Here is a 25,591-nt window from a genome sequence, read left to right as displayed (position 1 = left end):
AATGTCCAACAATGATAGACTGGATTAAGAAAATGTGGCACATATACACCATAGAATACTATGCAGCCATAAAAAATGATGAGTTCATGTCCTTTGTAGGGACATGGATGAAACTGGAAATCATCATTCTCAGTAAACTATCGCAAGAACAAAAAACCAAACACCGCGTATTCTCACTCATAGGTGGGAATTGAACAATGAGATCACATGGACACAGGAAGGGGAACATCACACTCTGGACTGTTGTGGGGTGGGGGGAGGGGGGAGGGATAGCATTGGGAGATATACCTAATGCTAGATGACAAGTTAGTGGGTGCAGTGCACCAGCGTGGCACATGTATACATATGTAACTAACCTGCACAATGTGCACATGTACCCTAAAACTTAAAGTATAATAATAAAAGAAAAAAGAAAAAAGAAAATGTGGCACATATACGCCATGAAATACTATGCAGCCATAAAAAAGGATGAGTTCATGTCCTTTGCAGGGACATGGATGAAGCTGGACACCATCATTCTCAGCAAACTAACACAGGAACAGAAAACCAAACACCGCATGTTCTCACTTGTTAAGTGGGAGTTGAACAATGAGAACACATGGACACAGGGAGGGGAACATCACACGCTGGGGCCTGCTGGGGGTTGGGGGTGCTAAGGGAGGGATAGCATTAAGAGAAATACCTAATGTAGGTGATGGGTTGGTGAGTGCAGCAAACCACCACGGCACATGTATACCTATGTAACAAACCTGCACATCCTGCACATGTATCCCAGAACTTAAAGTATAATAATAATAAAAAAGGAAATATAAAAAAGAAAAAGAATTGTCATCAATCTTGAAAAATAAAACAAAATAAAATAAAGTCACTCTTGTCCACACACACATACACACACACACACACACACACACACACACACAAACATAGGATGTATGTAGGGTTCAATACAATCAGCAGTTTCCAGCATCCACTGGGAGTTTGAGAACATATACCCAAGGATAAGGGTGGACTACTGTAATTAATTTACCCTCTTCAACCACTATCCTGAGCTTAAAATTCGCTCATAACTGCATTTGATAAGCTCTGTCGCCTGCAAGACAAAGCAAGTTACTTTACACATAGGAAGTGGACAATTGAGGTTTGTAAATACAGTCCCTGCCCTCAGAATTTTCAATCTAATAGGAGAGAAAAGACAAGAACCTCCTCCAGGTGCTCACCAAACTTTAATGTGGATCACCTGGGGAGCTGTTAAAATGCAGACTCTATTCAAATAGGTAGGAACTGCATTCTGGAGTTCCAACAAGCTCTTGGGCAATACCAGTGCTGCTGATCCACAGATCACACTTTGAGCTGCAACGCCCTAAACCATCATGCAAAGGAGATAATGATAGGGTGCTGTATAAGGTAGAGATAATGGGCCACACTGTTTAAGACCTGGCTTGTTAAATAGCTTCCCACAATTATCCAAATTAATTTTTTAAATATTCCAGAATGAGACTAACATCAAGCCGACCACCAGGGAGCCACAAAAGAAATATTATAAACTCTGGGAAGAGAAGGCACAGTTACCTACCAGTTCAGGAAACATATATGATAGAGAGCAAACATGTCTAGCCAGCTCAGGGTGACTCCTTTCTCCACAAACTTGCCCCTCTTTAGGAAGGGTCCTGGGTAGCCATGTTGATACTGCTTGACCCCAGCCTCCAGCCACAGCTGTCTGGGCCAGGGGTGAGCATGTGACCCAAGTTGGGCTAATCAGATGATTTCTCCTGAGAATTTAGATTTGCTATTCCGGAAAGCTAGTCGGCCCCTGGGTGTGGCTGGAATTGAGATGATGTAAACATTCCACCTTCTGCCAATGCACAGAGAAGCAAAGAAAGCTGAGAGAATGAAACAGACCACAGACAGAGAAGTGGACATAGAAATGAAAAAGAAATACCCATATTCCTGAGGCTTCTTTGCCCCCGTTCTGGTCTTTCCTGAAGCCTATTAGCATTTCTGCCCATGGTTTCTGTGCCTTAGAACTCAATCCCCTTATATTAAAAATCTTCCAAGTGTTGTACCAGTGAGTTTCAGATCTGCAAAAGCAAAGAGACTGGCTGGGCGCATTGACTCACACCTGTAATCCCAGCACTTTGGGAAACTGAGATGGGCAGGTCACTTGAGGTCAGGAGTTCGAGACCAGACTGGCTAACATGGTGAAACCCCGTCTCTATTAAAAATACAGAAATTGGCCTGGGGCAGTGGCGGGCGCCTGTAGTCCCAGCTATTCAGGAAGCTGAGGCACGAAGATCACTTGAACCTGGGAGGTGGAGGTTGCAGTGAGCCGAGATCGGGCCACAGCACTCTCCAGCCTGGCGACAGAGTGAGACTCTGTCTCAAACAAAAAAACAAAAAAGAAAGAGACTGATGAATAAACACAGTTCTACAACAAGCAGGACAAAGTCAGAGAGGGAGAGAAGGTTAAGAGCCTAGAAATGCAGGTCAGCGTGAGTCCCCCAGGTGGGTAGGTAGGAGAGAGGCCATTCCTGATAGGAGTGAAGTTTCAGGAACCAGAAAAGAAATTTCCTTCCTGCAGGCAGAGTGGAAGCCACCTGGTTCATGCTCCCTGCCTGCCGGGAATTCCTCACCTGGGAACTCCCCTCAACCTTCTTGTTTGTGTAGGATCAGCCATGCCAGAATGCACCTTGTTCCAGTCAAGCTCTGGGGCCACGGTAGCCCTGCTTTACTGCTGCCTGCGGTCACAGCCTGGCCCTCCCAAGTGTCTGGGGGAGCTGTTCCCAGCTGGCTGCCACTCTGCCCATTTTCCTAATCAGCATGCCACTCCCCAGGTCCCCAGCCTGGGGATGTGTGGCTTGGCTGAGCTGCAGGTGGGTCCCGAAGTCCATGGCGATGATCTGTGCCCAGTCGTTTTGTTCCAGGTAGACGACCAACTTGTCCTGCCTTTCCTAGGACCATCCCAGTTATAAAATGAAAAGTCCCAAATCTCAAGAACCCTCTCAGTTCTGGGGAAACTGGTAGGGTTAGTCACCCTAATTATAGAGACCCCAGGTCCTCAGTGGAAACTGCCTGAGCATTGTGCCCTGAAGACAGCATCCCAACCCTGAGGACCCCAGACCTCCAAACTCTACCCTCTTAAGGAGTCCCACACAACTGGATATTCCTGAAACCCCCATATCTCTCCATAGACCTGTGTGCAGTATGAGTCAGATTAGATTCTGAAGCCTCCCAGTCTTGAACTGGGTGACCCGGACATGTTACCTAACTTCACTGTGTCTTATCTGGAAAGTAATATCCAAAATAGCACATGTGCCTCATGGGATCATGGGAGTATTGCCTGGGAATTCCCCTCGACTTCCTGATTGTGTCAGGACCAGCCATATGCCAGAAAGCACCTTGTTCCCATCAAGCTCTGGGGCCACAGAGTCCCTGCCAGCTGAGGCTATAGTTTGGCCCCATAGAAAGTTTTATTCTCTCAGCTTTAATTTTTAAAATATTCTGACTATATAAAAGTCAGCAGTTACTTTCATGACCTTACCCTAATCTAGTCATTGCCTCCTCCTTCCCATGGCCCACCTCCCACTCTGTTGGGTACACATCAGAGTGCCAGTGGTATGGCACAGTTTCTGCACAGGCAGTGGGAGGACCCAGGCTGCCTGCAGAGGCTTCACCTAGTCCTTCCTCTCTCTGGCCTTAGACCAGGGCCCGATTTCTGTAATCTCCAGGCTGAATCCCTGGAGGGGGAAAGCTCATGGAGCTAGTTAGAAGGGCCTAGCAGGAAAGGGGCTGTCAAAGGACTTCAGTTGCTTGGCCAGCACTCTGATACGAGCAGAGGACCCTGCGTCTCTGGTCCCCATGTTCTTACACCTGTCAGCAAGAAGTTCCAGCTCAGGAGGGACTGTCCCCTGTGAACCCTGGAAATACGGAAGAGGCATGAGCACATTTTGTGCATGCACATTGGGGGCAGCTGATGAAGTCCTTGCAGCCAGCTCTCCCACCTGACAATTGTCACATGGGGGTGAGGGCTGTCTGCTCACAAAGGCAACCTGGCCCACATAGATTTCTTAATTGCTGTTCACCACAGAGAAGTGTATACACTAATATGGGCATTGTATGTCCCAACAACAGCAAATCCCAAAGCCCCGGTGCTGGGTTTCAGGCCCTTTAAGGAGAAAACCCCAGAAGTGCATGGAAGTCTCACCACCTCCTCTGCGCCAGCCACACTGAGTCGGCTCTCAAAGGCCTCTTGTGATTGTCCTTTCTCTCATCTTTCCCCACGTTGATAAATGTTCTGGGATTAGCCCTTCTGTGTTTATTGGATGAGCAATTTGTGTCTGTCTGAAAAGCTACGTCTGAATACTATTTGGCATGAGCTGAGGAAATGTGATCTGCTGCATTCCCCTCCAGCCAACTCTCTGGAGCTAGCCTGTCTCCTGCCAGCAGGGCCTACAGCTCTTCAGCAGGGTCTGGCAGCCTCACACGTTTGCTGAGGGGAGTGGTTGCACGCAGGAAGGTGGAGGAGGTGCCTAGGGTGGGACCGGGAACCCAGAGAGACAGAGGCAAAGCACCTTAGCAAATTGGCCAGTAGATCTAGAGCCCCTATAATAATTTAGGGACATCACAGATGTGTGTGGTGGGCCCCAAGCCCTAGGGACAGGAAAAGCAGGTCCCCCATACAGCTCAGGAGCCTGAGTGGTTTCCTGAGCCCAGTGTCCTGGGTATGAACTGCAGCAGAGGTGATTCAAGAGAGTCCAGGGGGTAGCATCCCAGATCCCAGGTCTGGGAGGGATTAGTGTTGAGCTCTTGAGATTTGTGTGTTTGTGTGGGATGAAATGGGAGAGAATGGGCAGGAGGGTTGGGAAGGGCGGTGGAATAAGCTATACCGAGGCTATTCAAATATTTCCTGACTCCATCAGCACAGGTCCTGGAATTGGGAGGCCAGAGCTTGCAGCTGTGGCAATCAAGGGCCCAGTTAAAATACGCTAAGGAGTGTAGGGGAAGAGACAATTTAGTTGGTATGGATGTGGGTGTGTCAACGACTTTCCCTAGCCCATATTCCCCAACCCAAGCCTTCTGCTGTGACCCCCTCAGCACTCTCCCTGCTATTCTCTTCGGGCCACATCACTTCTCCTTGTATCCCATCACTCATGTCTTTGTCTTCCCTCCACCTCTTCCCTACCCTTCCCAAGTCAGGGATCCCAGGGCAGGACACCATCCTTGTGTTCCTGATAGTGAGCATTGAACTGGCCACCAATGAGGCATCAATAATGGTTTCCTGAATAAAGGAATAAATGAGAGAGGCTGGGAATTCAAACTTCAGTGGCCACAGGTTCACAAGAAGATGACAAACGACAGATCAGACAGAGGTAACAATACAGGAGATCAGCTCAGGAGTGAAAACACCATCCTCGGAGTGCAAAGGAGTAGGTAAAGCCAGCTCATGACAGGCACTTGGGCACTTCAGCAGCCAGAGTCCATCTGATGAATGGCAAATGGTGTTTCACATGGTTCCAAATAGTCAGCAAACAGCTTTTGAATCCCTACTTTGTACCATACTCCATAGGACACCATCTGTCTCCACAAACAGATAAAAAATATGTGCACTCCTAAAAAGATAGGAGCAATCTGTGCTCTAACAGAGGTGTACAGAGACGGTTATATAGATTCAGAAAACGAAGAGGTTAATTTCACTTGGAGAAGCAAGGAAGGTTTCCTGGGGATGGGGGTGACGTTAGACCTGAATCTGGAACAAGGTCTGCAAATGCATCCCAAGTGTGCTGTTTCCCCTACACACACACCCAATCTGTATGTCTATAGTGGATTTTTGCAAACTGATCCTTTTACTTTTTACTCTTTAGACTTGTGGGTGAGGTTTGTGAATGGAGAACAGTGGATGGTGTGGCTGAAAAAATAGGTTGAAGCAATATCTGGATTAGGATTTTGTCAGGCTAAGGAGTGTGGGCTCAGGCTTGCAGAGAGAGAGGGACTTACATAGCTGTGTTCAGGAAGACATTCTGGCAGCAGTGCACAGGGAGGGCTGGGGTGGGAGGCGGGCAGACCAGCCAGACGTCTGTCCCAGGCAACAAGTGATGAGGCCTCCTCTGAGCTCCTGCCATACTTGGCTGAAACATCTGTTTGACACTCATCCCACTGTCTCTCTTGGAGCTGCCTTTTGATAGCATGACGGCCCCACAAGCCTGCGGGTTCCTTGACAGCAGGGACTGTTTGTTGCCCCAGGCCTGACATGGTTCTTGGCAGGTGCTCATTATATATTTGTGAAGTTACTGAATAGGGCAGTGAAAAAAGGACAAGAGGCATACAGAGAAGGGCACAGATTTCCGGGATAACATTCTGTTTAGCAAGTGCAGTTCCCGTGGCCTGGGCATTGACACAGCTGTCTTTTGGTGTGTGTGGAGAAGTATAGGCATGTGCAGGCAGCCCAGGCAGAGAAGGAGCCACAGCTCCCTCCAGTTGGAGTGGGAGCTGCTGTCATTCTATTTGTGTGTGCATGCATGTGTATGTGTGTCTCAGAGACGGACTTGGACAGAGTGTTTGGCTTTTCAGAGAGACCTGGACAGACAGATGGGAGACTTCATGATTTACTAGATGTCTTAAGAGGTATATTAAAACTCTTCTTTTTTTTTTTTTTTTTTCGTGAGACAGGCGGTCTCACTATGTTGTCCAGGCTGGATTCGAACTTCTGGGCTAAAGCAATCCTCCCACTTCAGCCTCCCAAGTAGCTGGAGTTCAGGCACATGCCATTGCACCCAGCTAAAGCTCTTTTTTGGTTGCAAGTGAATAGAAACTCAACACAAGCAAGCTTAGGGAAAATTGGATATTTATTGGCTGGCTCATAGGATGCATTTGGGGGTAGCCGGAACCAGGGATTCCAACAATACCAGACTCTAGCATCTGCTTCTCTCTCCACCCATTAGCCTCATTCTGGCAGCCTGGATTCCCCAAGGCTGGAAACACGGCTGCCAGTAGCCTGGGTCTCACATTTGAGAGCTTCCACCCAAGAGGCACCAAAGGCTTTCTTTCTCAAGTCCCAATGTCAAAGGTCCCAGGAAAGGACTCTGATTGAGTCTCCTTGTGTCAGGGACCTGTCCCTGGCCTAGGACCAAGAACAGTAGATAAAGAAGCAGGGTCATGTAAGAAGGAAATACCTTCCAACAAAACCTCATTATTGGAGTGGGAAAAGGAGCAATTTCCAGAGGCTTCTGTCCTTTACGTATGTTAATTACTTTGCAAAACTCCAATAGGTATTACTGTTGTAATCTTTATTATCCTTGGGAATTATTACCTTAGAAAACCAAGGCACAGAGAGGGTTAAGCAACTGCCATAGATCACCCAATTAATAAATGGCTAGAATTTTTTTTTTGAGATGGAGTCTTGCTCTGTCACCCAGGCTGGAGTGCAATGGTGCGATCTCAGCTCACTGCAACCTCTGCCTCCCGGGTTCAAGCCATTCTCCTGCCTCAGCCTCCCAAGTAGCTGGGATTACAGGCATGCGCCACCACACCCAGCTAACTTTTGTATTTTTAGGAGTGATGGGGTTTCCCCATGTTGGCTAGGCTGGTCTTGAACCCCTGACCTCAGGTGATCCACCCACCTTGGCCTCCCAAAGTGCTGGGATTACAGGCGTGAGCCATCGCGCCTGGCCAAATGGCTAGATTTGATAAATAGCTAGCTAATAAATGGTTAGCAGAGATGGAGTTCGGATCTAAATTCATTCAATTGATCTTCCCCTGTATCTTCCTGTTGTGTTATAGTGCCTATTCACCACGGGAGGGAAAAAAGCAAGGTGCAGAGATTCGAGGAAGGGACAAAGATAATTCTCCTGGGAACAGCCAAGGGCTGGGCTGAAGAGCCTGCGGGAAGTGATTGATTCAGTGTCACCAGGGGAATCAGGAATAAGAAACCCCACCACCCATCAATCTCATGGGAGAGATCTGAAAAGGGACATTTCGTGCTGACTTCTTCATCCTTCTTCCATCTTAACTTACTTAAAGTAAAATTTGATGAAGCCAAGAAAAGCAAATAAAAGAACAATGAGGTCCCATTTTAACCTATTAAAAAATGTAAGCAGGACTGTAATAGTCGTGCTGGCAGGGGTGGGGAAATGGCTTGCTTCTAGGTGGCTGGTGACAAGATAAAGTGGTCCAACCTGTGAAAAACAATTTATTTGGTCATGAGGGTTAAGAGCTACAAAAGCTTTCTTTATTTTTGACCCAGTAATCTTACTTTTTAGAAACAACTCCTGGAGTCACAAAATAAAATGCAATTAGTGTCATGTGCAAGAGATACATCTAAAACAGTGTTTCTCAGAAAGATCAAAAGCAAAAGGATAGGAAAAAATAGAAAGCAAAAATAAACGCCGTACATGCAAATACATGCAACAAGAAAACAGACGTTACTGCCGGGCATGGTGGCTCACACCTGTAATCCCAGCACTTTGGGAGGCCGAGGCGGGCAGATCACCTGAGGTCGGGAATTCAAGACCAGCCTGACCAACATGGAGAAACCCCGTCTCTACTAAAAATACAAAATTAGCTGGGCGTGGTGGTGCACGCCTGTAATCCCAGCTACTCGGGAGACTGAGGCAGGAGAATTACTTGAACCCGGGAGGTGGAGGGTGGAGGTTGCAGTGAGCCAAGATCGCACCATTACACTCCAGCCTGGGCAACAAGAGCAAAACTGTCTCAAAAAAAAAAAAAAAAAGAAAAAGAAAACAGAGGTTACAATGTTAATATCAGACATGGTTGAATTCACCAAAAAAAAAAAAAAAAAGAAAAAGAAAAATCAGAAAACAAGACACAGAAGAACACCTTGTAATGATAAAGGCTGAAAGGTATGATGAAGATGTCATGCATTTTTATGCATAAAATATAGCAATAGAATTCATAAAGCAAAAAATGGGAACTACATGGAGAAATAGAAATATAATAATAGACGGAAATTTTAATTCATTTCTCTTAGCCCATGACTCATCAGTAAACCATACAGTAAATAAGGATATAGATGACTTGATTTGTTAATTAATAAGGTAGATTGAATTAAAATATATTAAACTTCAAGGTCGGGCTTGGTGGCTCTGGCCTGTAACCCCAGCACTTTGGGAGGCTGAGGTGGGTGGAATGCTTGAGCCCAGGAGTTTGAGACCAGCCTGGGAAACATGGTGAAACCCTGCTGTACAAAAATGTACAAAAATTAGCTGGGCATGGTGGCACCACTGTGCCATGACCCCCCCAGGGGGTCTACAGAGGCATCAGCAACTCCATATCCTTTGGTGTGTTTTTCCTCCTGAACCTGGCAGATGGCATCCTTCATGCCTGATAACTTTATCAACTAATTCATTAATCCATGACAGACATGTCAACAATTACAAAAATAGCTTTAGAGAAACATGCAAAAATGCAGTGGGGACCCAGGAAGAGGAGTATCTAAGCCTCACCGGCTTGGAGTGGGACTTTGAGTGAGTAGGAAGAAGACTTGGGGCTGAAGAAAGAAAACGCAGTTATAGAGTAGAGCTTGAGTCCCCTGCAGCTTCTTGTAAGGCTGAACCACTGTTTCCCACAAGGCCATGCCCAGTGGCTGGAACACAGCAACTATGAAGCTCCTCTAGAGGGTTCTCTGCAAATCCTTCTCTCTGCCTCAGCCTTCCCAGCCTTAAATCATTGGTCAGAGCTTTTTCCCTAAGGAGCACTGAGATTTGCCAGAGTCCTAAAGTGAGCAGTAATGGAGCAGAAATTAGGAGCCGAATGAATTATAGTCCTAGCGTTTCTATTCTTAACTCCTAGGCTTTTATGGAGCTCTTAGGGTTGAGTTGCATTTTGAAAGCCCACACATGGAATACATGGTGGGTACAAGTGACTCACCATTAGAAAAAATTAAGTTAGGGCCCCAAGTCATGGCTGACACTAGAATAAATTCCAGATGGCTTAAAGATTTGAATGTAAAACATGAAATCATAAAAATAGTAAAATAAGAAAATAGGAAATTTATAATTTTGGAAAGGAGGGAGAATACAGAAGATCATTTTAAGTTTAACACCAAGGCAGGTAAGAAGGAAAAGATTGATAGTAATGCAAAAAAAGTCCTGCACCAGAAGACTATTTCAAAAGTGCAAAAATAGAAATAGAGTTAAGAAAGAACTCTACCCTAATGTCAGAGTTATTTGATACAAAGAAAAGAGGGCCTTGGGCTACTCCTTGGGGTGCTTAATTGAGCAACTGTATCTAGAGTATTTGTGCCAACTGTCCCCTTACTTCTGACACTTGTACTAATCAGCCAGCTGCAGTGGAGATTTTCTCCGCACCAAACCAGTGAATGCCCCAGGTGGCAACTATCCCCACTGGAGTAAGAAACTGGGTGTGCTGAAAGACATGACGGATTCTCTTCTTCCTGACATACGTGCCCCATGTATACGTCCAATCAACACATTCTTCTTCCCACAAAATTACTTTCTTTTTTTTTTTCCTTTCCCTTTTTCTGTTTAGAGACAGTATCTCACTATGTTGTCCAGGTTGATCTCAAACTCCTGAGCTCAAGTGATCCTCCTGTCTCAGCTTCCTTAGTAGCTGGGATTATGGGCACGCCACTGGCCCAGCACCTCCCACAAAATTATGACATTCAGGCTCCGGAAACAGAACAGACAAGAACAAGAATGCACTAGATTCATACCGTGACTCATACCTGTAATCCCAGCATTATTGTAATCCCTCCTACCTGTAATTCCAGCACTTTGGGAGGCTAAGATGGGAGGGTCACTTGAGCCTGGGACGTCGAGGCTGCAGTGAGCCATGATTATGTCACTGCACTCCAGCCTGGGTGACAGAGTGAGACCCTGTCTCAAAAAAAAAAAAAAAAATGCACAATTTAAAAATGATCAAACAGATTGGGCACGGTGGCTCACGCCTGTAATCCCAGTACTTTGGGAGGCCGAGGTGGGCGGATCACGAGGTCAGGAGATTAAGACCATCCTGGCTAACACAGTGAAACCCGTCTCTACCAAAAACAAAACAAAACAAAACAAATACAAAAAATTAGCTGGGGCCGGGCGTGGTGGCTCCTTCCTGTAATCCCAGCACTTTGGGAGGCCGAGGCGGGCAGATCACGAGGACAGGATATCGAGACCGTCCTGGCTAACACGGAGAAACCCCGTCTCTATTAAAACTACAAAAAATTAGCTGGGCGTGGTGGCGGGTGCCTGTAGTCCCAGCTACTCGGGAGGCTGAGGCAGGAGAATCACTTGAACCCGGGAGGCGGAGCTTGCAGTGAGCCAAAATCATGCCACTGCAGTCCAGCCTGGGCGACAGAGCGAGACTCCGTATCAAAAAAAAAAAAAAAAAAAAAATAGCCGGGCTTGGTGGCATGCGCCTGTAGTCCCAGCTACTCGGGAGACTAAGGCAGGAGAAACGCTTGAACCCGGGAGGCGGAGGTTGCGGTGAGCCAAGATCGTACCACTGCACTCCAGCCTGGCAACGAAGCGTTACTCCGTCTCAAAAAGAAAAACAAAAACAAAAACAAAAAACACAAATATCTAGAGTTACTAAACAGTTGGGTAAAATTAACACTATGAAACAGAGCCATCAAAATCCATCTGTAGGCCAGGCGCAGTCGCTCACACTTATAATCCCAGTACTTTGGGAGGCCAAGGTGGGAGGATCGCTTGAGCCGAGGAGTTTGCAACCAGCCTGGGCAACATAGGGAGACCCCATTTTTACAAAATTTTGTTTTTATTAGCCAGGTGTGGTGGCACACACCTGTAGTTTCAGCTATTCAGGAGGCTGAAGTAGAAGGGTCACTTGAGCTCAGGAGTTTGAGACTGCAGTGAGCCACAGTCTCACCACTGCACTCCAGTCTGGGCGACAGAGTGAGACCCTGTCTCAAAAATAAAAAATTAAAAATCCACTGTGGGAAACCAGAATATGCCATCCCCAAAACATGCCACTCTGATGTAAGGATTATTTTGAGTTGAAGGCACTGGAGAAGAAGATTTACGAAGACAAAGGTGTCTTCCTACCCTCTCTATCAGGAAAGACAAAAGTTAACCACCAGAGACAACTTTAGAGCTTAACAGCCTGGAGATGGCACCAAAGGAATCTACGTAGCAAGCTCTACTAAATAGCCTGTAACTGCCATTTATTTGCTGTCCCACAATTTGCTGCCCTTAGAAGTTCAATGCCCTTTTCCCTTGTCTTGCCACTTCTCTAAAAATTTACTGTTCTTTGTTGAAGATGCTATATGAGCTGGAATTCCAAGCCACCTCTTCGAGGCCTATTCATTCCCTGGGTATTTCAGATGTATATATGAAATATACATGCTAATACACTTGTTTGTTTTTCTCTCATTAATCTGTCTTTTCTTATAGGGGTTCATTCCAACTAAGAATTTATGAGAGTTGAGGAAAAAATTAATTTTAGTTCCTTACACTGCCATCTGAAAAACAAACACCTAAGAATGAGAATTAATGAGTACTAGCAGAGCAAGTCTTTAGATTAAGCATAATTAATATCTCAACAAGATACGTAAAAAGATATCTCATTTGCTAAAAGGAATTAGGCCAGGCATGGTAGCTCATGCCTGTAATCCTAGCACTTTGGGAGGCCAAGGTAGGAGGATTGCTTGAGTCTGGGAGTTTGAGACCGGCCTGGGCAACATAGCAAGATTCTATCTCCACAAAAAATTTAAAAATTATCTGGGTGTGGTGGTGTGTGCCTGTAGTTCCAGCTAGTCAGGAGGCTGAGGTGGAAGGATCACTTGAGCCCAGGAGTTCGAGGTTGCAGTGAGCTCTGATCTTGCCACTGCACTTCAGCCTAGGCCACAGAGCGAGATCCTATCTCAAAATAAATTAAAAAATGGAATGAACTAAAGATCGATTTAGAATTCAGTTTCCCAAATAAAAATTCAATGGGCTTAATAACAAAATAGATACAGCTGAAGAGTGAATAATAGAGTTGAAAGATCAAGCAGCTAAGAAATTCAGGAGAATAAAAAATGGCCAGGTGTTGGCTCACACCTGTAATCCCTGCACTTTGGGAGTCTGAGGCGGGCAGATCACCTGAGGCCGGAAGTTCGAGACCGGCCTTGCCAACACGGCAAAACCGTCTCTACTAAAAATTAAAATTAGCCAGGCATGGTGGTGCATGCCTGTAACCCCAGCTACTTGGGAGGCTGAGGCATGAGAATTACTTGAACACAGGAGGTGGAGGTTGCAGTGAGCCAAGATTGCACCACTACACTCTAGCCTGTCTCAAAAAAAAAAAAAAAAAAATTCTCATAAAATGCAGTTAGAAAGAACAGAGGTGAGAAGTATAAAAGAAAAATTAGGAAGTATGGAGGATGAATCCAGAAGTTCTATCATACTATTTAACAGGAATTCCAGCATAAGGAAACAGAGGAAATGGAGGGGGAAAAATAAAGAAATAAATAATGGAATATTTTCTGGAGGTGAAAAAACACAAAAGCTTTCACATTGAAATGACCCACTGTAGACCAAGAAGAATAAACAAAACAAAACAAAACAAAAAAGACTTACACCCAGATTAACTATGATCAAATTTCAGAATACCAAACATAAAGGAAATACCAAGCAACTTTGTTTTATTCCCTCACATTTGTAAGTGAATTTTTCTAGGAAGAGGATTCACAACAATTATTCAATTCTCAAGTAAGTAACCAAAAGGAAAGTTTAAGAACCACTGCCTTCTATGAAGGCAGCTTCTCCAAGCAGGGAATCTGGAAAGAAGCTTAACCCCTAAGTGTAGACCTTCCCCCAAAGGTTGCAAAGTTTGCTCCACACATCTAGTTCCATTTACTCTTTTTTTTTTTTCACACTTGAAGAAGGAAAGTTTGGCCAAGCTCAAAACCATAATGTCCTTAGTTCAGACAACAAATTATTACACTTTCTTCTTTCTGGGAAAAACATGTGCAAAGATTTTCCCTCGGAAATGTGTCTGTTTTTAAAAGTCTCTAAAACTCAAGAGTGCTAGCATTTGCTACTCTGAAGATCTAGCCAGGAAAACGGGGGCAAAGGGAGGGCCATGAAAGCCCACTGTGTCCTTTTAGTGTTGGGGACGTGAAGACAGAGGCCTGATCAGTGTACAAGGCCAGGACTGGGAGGCTGGAAACTTGGGTTAGAGCCCTGGCTCCACTACTTCCAACTGTGTCATCCAGGCCAATCCCTTTTTACTGTTTCCTTGTCAGTGAAATAGGAACATACTTGTTCTGTCTCTCAGAATAGTTCTGGGGCTGAGATGGTAAAACAATGAAGACACTCTCTGAGACCTCAAGTTCTAAACCAAGGGTCACTTAGGCAAGTGCCTTCCAGAGCCAGATAGGTAATGCAACTTTGTGAATTGGCCACATTAGAAAATGGTGGGAACCCAGGATTGATTTATGATATGGTTTGGCTGTGTCCCCACCCAAATCTCATCTGGAATTTTAATCCCCATAGTTCCTATATGTGGTGGGACGGAGGTGATTGGGTAATGGGAGCAGTTTCCCCCATGCTATTCTCATGATAGTGAGTTCTCATGAGATCTAATGGTTTTCTAAGTAAGCATCTGGCATTTCCCCTGCTTGCACTTCTCTCTCCTGCCACCATGTAAAGAAGGTCCTTGCTTCCCCTTCACCTTCTGCCACGATTGTAAGTTTCCTGAGGCCTCCTCAGCCATGTGGAACTGTGAGTCAATTACACCTCTTTCCTTTATAAATTACTCAGTCTCAGGTATTTGTTTATAGCAGTGTGAGAACGGACTACTGCAATTCATTGTTGGGCATGCTGAATCTAAGGTGCATACAGGGAAATATAGTTCTAAACTACGTTCTAGGAACCTTAGTTCCAGGAAATATTAATATCCCAGGAAAAAAGGTGGGGGACTGTTGAGGGTTGTTCAGTTTCCCTAGAAAACAAAGCCTGGGGTAATGGTTATATGCTGATGTTTTTAATGATGTTTTTAATCCAGAGCCTCAAGAGTGATATAAAAGGGAGGGCTGGGAAATGATGCAAGATGCTTGGAGGAGCCAGCGGCTCCTGGCAGCAGCTGGCTGGCCACAGAACTCCAGAGTTGGCTGCAGTGGCAACAGTTAAGGAAATGCAAAAGGCTAGGATCCAGGACTTAGGCAGGCTAAGAGAACCTATGAAAACACGTAGAATGTGTCCAACATAAATGTCAAACAAAATTAAGAAACACTAGGTACTACATGCCCCCTCTTAGAAATCCGCAATGCATATTAGCACATTTAACAGTTCCAGAAGTACCTCAGCAAGGAAACCAGTTTCATTTTATTTAATCCAGCATTTCCCAAGCTTATTTGACCACAGAACCTTTCTTTCATGCATTGCTCATCTGTAGAACTCAGTTCTGGTCAGCTATGAATACTGGAATTTGGGGCTTAGGAAAGAGGATAGATTATAGATATGAATTTGAGATTAATAGTGATTAAAGCCAGGAGAATAAAGGAGATCATCCTGGAAGAGTTTCTAGAATGATCCTAAGCTTGAGTCCTGGCATACATCAATATTTAAGGGACAAACATAGGAAGAAGATCCCTGAAGAGAGAAAGGGAAGAAACCATTGTAGAATTAGGAGAATCAGGAACCATCACTAGGTAGTAATGACAGTTAATTTTAGGTGTCAACTTGACTGGATTAAAAAATTCCTAGAGGCTGGGCGCCATGGCTCACGCCTGTAATCCCAGCACTTTGGGAGGCTGAGGCGAGTGGATCACGAGGTCAGGAGACTGAGATCATCCTGGCTAATGTGGTGAAACCCCGTCTCTACTAAAAATACAAAAAAATTAGCCAGGCATAGTGGCGGGAGCCTGTAGTCCCAGCTGCTCAGGAGGCCGAGGCAGGAGAACGGTGTGAACCCGGGAGGCGGAGCTTGCAGTGAGCCAAGATCGCGCCACCGCACTCCAGCCTGGGGGACAGACTGAGACTCCGTCTCAAAAAAAAAAAAAAAAAAAAAAAAAAAAAAAAATTCCTAGAAATCTGGTAAAGCATTATTTTGGGATGTGTAAGTGTGTGATTCTGAGTGAATTCTGTGGAGAAGATCCACCCTTAATATGGGGGGGCAGCATCCAATCTGCTGAGAATCCAGAGAGAACAAAAACAGAGAAAAGGTGAATGTGTTCATCTATCTGCTGGAACTGGGGTACACTCTTCCTCTCCTCTCCTTGGACAACAACTCTGGGCTCCCCAGCCTTTGATTCCAGGACTTAACACCAGAGGCCCCTGGGTTCTCAGGCCTTTGGCCTTAGACTGGGAATTATGCCTTCAGCTTGCCGGGTTCTGAGGCCTTTGGATTTGGACGCAGCCACACCACCAGCTTCCCTGGTTCTCCAGCTCGCAGACAGCTTGTGGCAGGACTTCTCAGCCTCCATAATCACATGAGACAATCCCCCGAATGACGCTCCTCTCATATGTCAATGTAAACTAAAAATACAACCCTAAACCCCCAAGCCCACTGAACTGATCCCCTCTTGCCCAACGGGACCCCGGAAAAACCTTAAAAATGGAGTTCCCAGTCATGACAGGACAGGTCAGACAAGCCTCGTTATACCCCCTCTCTTTTGCAATGTAGACAGAAAAACTGATCAGCATTAATATTAAAATTGAGACCAGAAGGCTGACAGAATGGACTGTTTGTAGGAATAAGAGACCGTACAGGTCACCCTGACCCAGTGTATCGTGTCTTGCTCTTGCAGCCCGACTCTGGCATAGCATCCCATGATGGTTAGCAGATTTCTTAACTAATGTATGTTAAAATTAAACCTAAACATTCCTTCATGCTGACTCCAAGATGTTAGACAAAGCCTTACTCCTTTACCCAATTGCAAATTAAAGAATCTCTCAATCTACTTATGACCTGCAAGCCCCCATTTCAAGATGTCCCACCCTTTTGGGCCAAACCAAAGTATAATCTCCATGTATTGATTTATGACTTTGCCTGTAACTTCTGCTTCCCCAAAATGTATAAAACAGAGTTGCATTGTGACTGCCTTGGGAGCACTTACTCGAGGCTCTGGGTTTGTATTTTCCCCAGGCTGCAGTCATTCATACTGGCTCAAAATAAACCTCTTTAAAACATAGTATATATTACAGAGGTTTTTTTTTTTCCATTGACAGTTTCTCTCTATAGATACAGACATAGATACAGTAGACATTGGTATATATTGATTCTGTCTCTCTGGAGAACACTGACTAATACAATAGTTAAAGTAGAAAGGAATTTATGACCAGGTATAGGTGAGCAGAGGACACCCCAGGCTTGAGTTACTAAGAAATCCATCTTCCCAATCAGGCATTACCCTAGAGCTTGTTAGAGATATAAAATCTTATATGTCATGGCAGATCTACTGAATCAAAATCTGCGTTTTATCTAGATTTTTCAGGCTATTCATATGAATATTAAAGTTTGAAAAGTTCTGGCTTACAACATTACTAGCAGGGCTGGAGGGGTAGACTTAAAATGGAGCTTCCAGAAATAATTGTAAACCCTAAGAATCATCACGGTTCTGCCATCACTGATCATGAAAGAACCTTCCACCACTCCTGCCACAGGAAGCTACTGGGCCAGAAACCAGTACTGGTTGGGGACTACAAAATCAATCTGCCACAATCCACATCAGCAAAATTAATGCCCTACCTGCCTCCTCTCTCTCCACTGAACTTAGTTTCAGGTTCAAGTTACATGCAAGTTTATAGAATGATAATTCCTAAAGCTCATTTGCAATGCCAGCTGCAATGGAGTCTAGGAAGTGTGACATCCCAGCTGTAATGTACTGGAAGGAGATGGGAAGGGATGTTATTTGAACCAGTCCATAGAATCCACCATTGGTGGTGTCATGGAAGCTCTGACATGAGCTTCTTTATATCCCTCCGTATCTTTTCTCCCCCTCATTCATGGTAATCCAATTTTTAGCTAAATAAGGACTACATTTCCCAGCCTCTCTGCAGATAGATATGACCATGTGACTGAGTTTGGGTCAATAATATAAAAGTGGAAATGTCCCAGCACTTTGGGAGGCCAAGGCGGACAGATCATGAGGTCAGGAGATCAAGACCATCCTGGCTAACACAGTGAAACCCCGTCTCTACTAAAAATACAAAAAATTAGCCAGGCGTGGTGACACGTGTTCGTAATCCCAGCTACTCCGGAGGCTGAGGCAGGAGAATGGCGTGAACCTGAGAGGCAGAGGTTGCAGTGAGCTGAGATCATACCACTGCACTCCAGCCTGGGCAACAGAGTGAGACTACGACTCAGAAAAAAAAAACAAAAAGTGGAAATGTCACATAGCAGCTTCTAGGAATCTTTGAGAGAAAGTAGGAGCATGTCCTTTACATTCATCTTTTTTCCTCCCTCCATTGTGCTGTTTGGAGCATGAGATGGTACCGTCTTAGACTAGGAGGTTGAGGGCTACACCCTAGGAGTTGGCAGACCTTTGAGTTAGGAAGAACCTGAGGCCAGGTGCAATGGCTCACGCCTGTAATCCCAACATTTTGGGAGATGGATGCAGGTGGATTGCTTGAGTCCAAGAGTTCAAGACCAGACTAGGCAACACGGCAAAACCCCATCTCTACTAGAAAAAAAAAAAAAATTAGAAAGGCATGCTGGCACATTCCTATAGTCCCAACTACTCAGGAGGCTGAGGCGGGATCGCTTGAGCCCAAGAGGACAAGGCTGCAGTGAGCCGTGATCACACCACTGCATTCCAGCCTGAGCAACAGAGCTAGACTTTGTCTCCAAAAAAAAAAAAGAGTATAATCAACAGGCAATAGCTGATAGAAAAAGTAAGGGCTGAGAAGTGGTCCCTGGATTTGGCCCTAGACTGTTGATGACATTAGCAAGAGCAGTTTCAGTAGAAGGGGCAGGGCAGAAGCTAGACTAGAGACTGCTGGGAGAATGAGAATCGAGAAAGTAGAGGGAGCAAGTACTGTCAACCACTTTGAGCAGCATGACATGGTGATCAGGAGACAGTGAAGGCGGTGGGCTCTATGGAGGATTTTCCTGGCTTTTCTCTACTTTTAGGACCAGAGCAGACAGAGCAAGGGTGGCCTGGGATATCCAATGTCATTCAGTGTTGCAGCCATCTGGTGGCCGTGGCCTTCATAGCCCTGGAAATGCTGATGCTGTCTCAGAAACAAGGGGAGAGTGGGAACCTGGAATAAAGGAGGCTGGAGGATGATTTAGGCTCAGCCAGAGGAGATGCTGTTAAGTCCTTCCCTTTGGGCTGCTCCACACTGGGGTGCCTCTGGGCATCCTTCAACGAGAGGCTGCCCCTACTGTCCCCTCCCTGCCCGCGTCTGGTGCTGCTATGGCTGCATCCCAGGCCTGGAACCAACGTGCCCAACAGCCTCAGCATATCTGCATAGCTGACGTCAAAGCAGACCACAGTTTGTCCTCTGGGAAGGAAAGGGAACCACAGTATGTTTGTTGGTTTCTCTTCTATCTGAAAGCTCTTTCGCCCTTTTCTGCACTCAGGCCCCTGGCTAGCTTTCCTGATGTGCCTCTGGGATTCTTCCCCTTGGCACCTCCTCAACCCCACCCTGCAGTCCCAGGTTTATCCGTTTCTTGTCACCTTGTGCTCAGCTGGGAACCCCTCCCTGCCTTTTCACATCCCTTACATCACTCCCTGAGCACATTAGTCACTTACATCCTCTCCTTCTTCAACTTTCTTTCCTCTCAAATGATAAAACCACCTTCCCAATCAAAGATTTATTGTGCAGGGAAGTTTCCCCAGCTCCCCACGGTAGTGAGATTAGCCAAAGGCGAATCACATGGGGGAAACTGGAGAAGGAAATGGCCCAGATTTACACCAGAGCTGTGGGGAGCAGAACCAGCAGCCAATCACAGAGGATCCTCCCTGAGTGGCTGACCGTTTGCGGGGACATAAAGTGTCCATTTATCTCCTATCTTGGGAAGAAGTGAGGGTCTCACGAGGGCCTGGCACTTGCCAGTCTGCCAATTGCTGGGACGAATCTCAGGTTTTATTAGCCCCTCAATGGTCTCAGGTATCCAAGGAGAAAGTGAGGGTCCCATGTCTGAGCCCAAGCAGGGGTTGCTCTCACCTTGGCAGCTCCCCATCTCCAGGATGTGCTCTTGCTACTCTGGAATATGGCAGCCTCTGCAAGGGATACTGGGCTTACAACACAGAAAGTGTCTCAAAAAACTTGTAAGCATCCCTCAGAAACCTCTCCTGCTCCCCACTCCTGGGGCCCCATCGAAACCCAGCTTCCAGTGTTTTAAATCAAAATATAGCAGCCACAGAAAGCCTTCAGGATTGATAAGAGTTGAGCCAAGCAGATTCAAATAGCAGTAGGTCTGGTACCCTACAATGGTCTTGCCCTCCTCTGACCAATATGTCCTGGATGAGGAGGAAGAATTCAGCAAAAGGAGCAAGCTTCCCTCAAGGTGCTTAGGAAAAAATACACACTCTGGGCACTGAAAAGCTTGGGGCTGATCCTATCCCTGCCACTGCTGACTTTGGGTTCTTTTTTTTGAGACAAGATCTCACCACGTTGCCCAGGTGGGTGTCATGAACTCCTGGGCTCAAGTGATCCTCCTGCGTCAGCCTCCTGTGTGGCTGGGACTATCAGCATGAGCCCACTGTACCTGACTCCTCTGGGTATATTTTTAACTTCTTTGAGTTTCCACTTTCTCAATTGTAAAACAAGGCTTATATTTCCTTTTACCTAAAATTGTAAAAAATTAAATGAAATTATGCATGCACAGTTCTTGACTTTTATTAAGTTACAAACCTGCTTGAAGGTAAAGCTTCAGAGTAACTTCTTGTTTCCCATTTTCAGAAATTCTCTCCTCTCTGCTTTCGGCTTACCTTTCTCTTCTCTTATCATTTTCTTCCCCAGCACCTGGAAGGTCTCCTAGGTCCCTGCTATTCAAAGGTTCAGGGCAAGCAGTATCACTTAGGACCTTTTTAGAAATGCAGAATCTCAGGGCCCACCACAGACCCTCTCTGAATCTGAATAGGCATTTTAACAAGATTCCCAAGTTTTTCTCTGTGCATACTAAACTTTGAGACGTGCTTGTACTAGATCACCCCTTTCTTCTTTAATTTATGACATCAAATAGCACTGGTTTCAGTAATTCACACCACTAACAGGAGTTTCCCCCCAGCAAATTGCATACTACTTACTAAAATCTCCTTGATTATGATACTGGAATAACAATAAGTCATAATATTAATGAAAATTATAGCACAGTGTAACATGTGGTTAATGCTTTGGTATTTACAACATGCTTTTATACCCACATAATCTCATCTGATTCTAGAATATGGAATGGTTATCAATCAGTGAATTGATGAATGAATGAATGACTTGGGGCTATTTGGTGGAGAGAAACTGGATTATAAGAGGATTTTGAGGTTATATCAGTGAAGAATTTTGCTCAGCTCCTACTAAGAGAGATCCAAGTCAACAGCGGTCTAAATAAGACAGTGTCTTAGTTTTCTCCTAGGAAAGGCCAGGCAGGTATGGGGACTCTATCTACAAGGTCTCCAGATTAGAATTATTTTGTCTTCTGCTCTGCTATCTGTGGCACATGACTTTACTCCTTAAGATCACCTCATGGATAAAAAATGACTGCTAGGGCCTCACCCATCAAGTCCATGTCCCAGGGAGGTAAAGGAAGAATGATGGGGGGAAAGACGAAGTGGTACTTGCTAGCTAAGTTAGCCTCTTTTATACAGCTTTCTCAAAACGCCACCCAATCACTTCCCCTTACTTCTCATTAGCCATCCCTATCTGCAAGGAAAATGTAGTCTTAGCTAAGACTAGGCACATTGCTGCCCCCAATATAGGAGTAAGGAAGGTGAGATAGTGGCTATAAGGAAGAAAACTAGCATTCTTCCTATGGCATGAATGACAGGAGCATGAATGAAAGTGAGAGATTGATATACAAATCATGTTCAGTGTGCCAAGGCCTTTCTGGAAGTGTTTCGTATTTCTCCTTATGCAATGGCTCAACAAGGAATAGAAGAGTCAGGACAGGATGGAGTGGTCTCTGCTGGGCTGCTTCTGGGGAAAAAGAAAATGTCTTTCACTGATGTATTAGCTGAGGGCCCAAAGTGGGGTAATGTGAGAAACCAGGACTCTCAGCTGGCCCAACTCAGCTGAAGTATTGCTCTCTCTTCAAAAGATGCTGGCTTAATGATGGAGTTATCATCACTCATGCTCTTCTTCCTATATGGGATGCTCCCCTCACTCTACATCTGAATTCCCAGCTCCTTCTACCAAACTCCCACTCAGTCCTTCAGTTCTTAGCTCATAGGTTCTTTTTTCTTTTTTTTCTCTTGCTCTGTCGCCCAGGCTGGAGTGCAGTGGCGCAATCTCGGCTCACTGCAAGCTCTGCCTCCCGGGTTCACGCCATTCTCCTGCCTCAGCCTCCCAAGTAGCTGGGACTACAGGCGCCCACCACGATGCCCGGCTAATTTTTTGTATTTTTAGTAGAAATGGGGTTTCACCATGTTAGCCAGCATGGTCTCGATCTCCTGACCTCATGATCTGCCTGCCTCGGCCTCCCAAAGTGCTGGGATTACAGGCATGAGCCACCTCACCTGGCCAAAGCTCATATGTTCTCATAACCTTGTTACATGTTCTCATAAACCTGGAATTTGGTCAGGTGTGGTGGCTTATGCCTGTAATCCCAGCACTTTGAGAGGCTGAGGCAGGAGGATTGCTTGAGCCCAGGAGTTCAAGATCAGCTTGGGAAACATAGTGGTATCCTGTCTCTACAAAAAAATTAAAAAATTAGCTGGGTGTGGTGGTACACACCTGTAATCCTAGCTACTTGAGAGGCTGAGGTGGGAGGATTGCTTGAGCCCAGGGGATCGAATTTGCAGTGATCCATGATTGTGTCACTGTATTCCAGCCTAGGTGACAGTGCGAGACCTTGTCTCAAAAAACAACAACAAAAAAACCCTTGAAATTTACTAGTATAGCACTTGTTTGAGATCTGTTCCTGCCCCAGTCTTTTATTCTACCTCCAAGTAGAAGGTCCCTGAGGGGAGATACCATGTCTATCCTATTCATCATTGAATTTCAAGCACTTTGTACTGTACCCAGAACATAGTAGTTGCTCCACAAATATTTTCTGAATGAATAAATATATCTTATAATAAAGTTCATACTATTTCTTAGCGATCTTTGGATTGTAATTAACAAAAATCTACCTAAACTAGTTTAATCAAGAAGGGGAGCTGAGGCAGGAGAATGGCGTGAACCCAGGAGGCGGAGCTTGCAGTGAGCCGAGATCGCGCCACTGCACTCCAGCCTGGGCGACAGAGCGAGACTCCGTCTCAAAAAAAAAAAAAAAAAAAAGAAGGGGAACTTATTTATAATGATACTGGAACATCTCACAGAGACAAGGGACTAGATTATAGCCTAGCCTCAGGAATGGAGTAGAACTAGAAACTCAAATGCCACTGGGAATCTTTCTGTTTTTCGTTCTCTCTCATAAAACCAGATTCTTCTGCTTGTTACTCCTATATAGTAAGGAAAATATGGCTGCCAAGAGCAGCTAACTGTTATATGTTGTTGAGCCGATCAGCTGGAGGGGAGTTAATATAGCTCTCTGTTCTCTCTTTCTTCAATATTCCAGCATGGCTCAGGTGCCTGACCCTGGACCAATCAAGTGACAAAGGGTCAGGGTCATATTGTAGAAACATGGCAGCTCCCACTACAACCTTGTGGTTTGGGTATGGGAGAGTTGTTTCCTGGAAAAGAGGTTTTAGGAAGACAAAAAAAATGGGTGTCCATTGGAGCGAGCATCAGTCATCCCTGCCCCAGCACTGGCTCCTTGACCATAGCTCTAGCATTTCCTTAGATTGATGCCTGGATCCCTAGCACCTCCACTGGGTCTTGAGGGCCCTTGCCAGAGGCCTCTGATAGTTTCTACTCCGATTCTTTGTTTACTCCCCTGAACCATTTTCCCCCAATAATGCCAGTATTTAGAGATACCATGGGTGCTTGAGACTTCACAGGGAGGAAGAGGCAGCCTGGCCTCCTCAAGATCCAAGAGATCTTGCTGGGCTTTACTGCCTGCAGAAGGTGACAGTGGAGTCAGGAGAGCTGTTGGACAAGGACAGACCTCAGGTGGGGGCAGCTCTCTTCATGATTTCCTTCAACTAGCACCCTACTCCTCTTACATCTGGTCATCATGCAGCTGTGAGGGATGGGCCTCCATAACCATCTGACAAATGAGGAAACTGAGGTCCTTAAAGGGGGCAGGACATGAGCATGGTCATTTAACAGATGTCTCAGTTCATTTTGTATTGCTATAACAGAACATCTCAGGCTGGGTAGTTTATAAAGAAATTTATTTCTCACAGTTCAGGAGGCTGGGAAGTCCAATATCAAGGTGTTGGCATCTGGTGAGGGCCTTCATGCTGCATCATCCCCTCATGAAAGGTGGAAAGGCAAGAGGGGTGAAAGCAAGAGTGCAAAAGTGTGCTGAACTCACTTTTCTTACAGACCCAATCTCTCAAGAACTAATCCACTCCTGAGATAATGACATTAATTCATTCATTAGGGCAGAGCCTCCACAACCTAATCACCTCTTATTCAGCCCCATCTCCAACACTGTTGCATTGGGTATTAAGTTTCCAGCACATAAACTTGGGAGACACCTTCAAACCATGGCAATAGATAAATAGCAAAGAAAACACTTGAACTTAAGCTTCCTTCTTTATGCTCCAGCTATAGGGACTGGATGAGCTTAACATCTCTTCTGCAGAGACAATGCTGTGTTCAACAGATATAGACTATGTTTCCCAGGATCCCTTGCATGTAGGTATGTTGTGTGACTGAGTTCTGCCAATGGAAGGAGGTGGAAGAGATGCATACCACTTTCACATTTGGCCATGAAATATTCTACACACTTAGGCTGGGTGCAGTGGCTCGTGCCTATAATCCCAGCACTTTGGGAGGCCAAGGCGGGTGGATCACCTGAGGTCAGGAGTTCGAGACCAGCCGTGGCCAACATGGTGAAACCCTGTCTCTACTAAAAACACAAAAAATTAGCCGGGCGTGATGACAGACGCTTATAATCCCAGCTATTCCGGAGGTTGAGGAAGAAGAATCGCTTGAACCGGGGAGGTGGAGGTTGAAGTGAGCCAAGATCGTGCCACTGTACTCTAGCCCGGGTGACAGAGCGAGACTCCATCTAAAAAAAATTTTTTTTCTACACACTCTCTCCTCCACCTGTGAGGCTGGAAGCAAAAGGGTATGGGAATGGTGAAACCTCCTAATGGAAGAAGGCCAAATCTCTGATTTCACCCAGGAGAGAGTTCCCTATCAAGATCTGCATTGGATTTTGCTGAAGCAAGTAATCAATCTTTACTGTTAAGCCACTAAGATTTTGAGGCTATAAGTTCTTATATATAGCCTAGCATACCCAGATTAGCACATCTCTGATGGAGCCCCTCTTCTCCACAAAGAGTTAGACTTGATCTCCCACAGCACTGTATCTGCCCCAGCCCTCCCCACCTTCTCCCCTGACAAAGACCCAAAGTACAGTTTTGCAATTAGGAACACAGACCTTAGGTCTCCTCAGAACTGAGTCT

Source organism: Pan paniscus, chromosome 11, assembly GCF_029289425.2.
Source record: "Pan paniscus chromosome 11, NHGRI_mPanPan1-v2.0_pri, whole genome shotgun sequence".
In the NCBI taxonomy this organism is placed as follows: domain Eukaryota; kingdom Metazoa; phylum Chordata; class Mammalia; order Primates; family Hominidae; genus Pan; species Pan paniscus.
The sequence above is the reverse complement of the archived record's forward strand: the minus strand, read 5'-3'. Positions refer to the sequence as shown.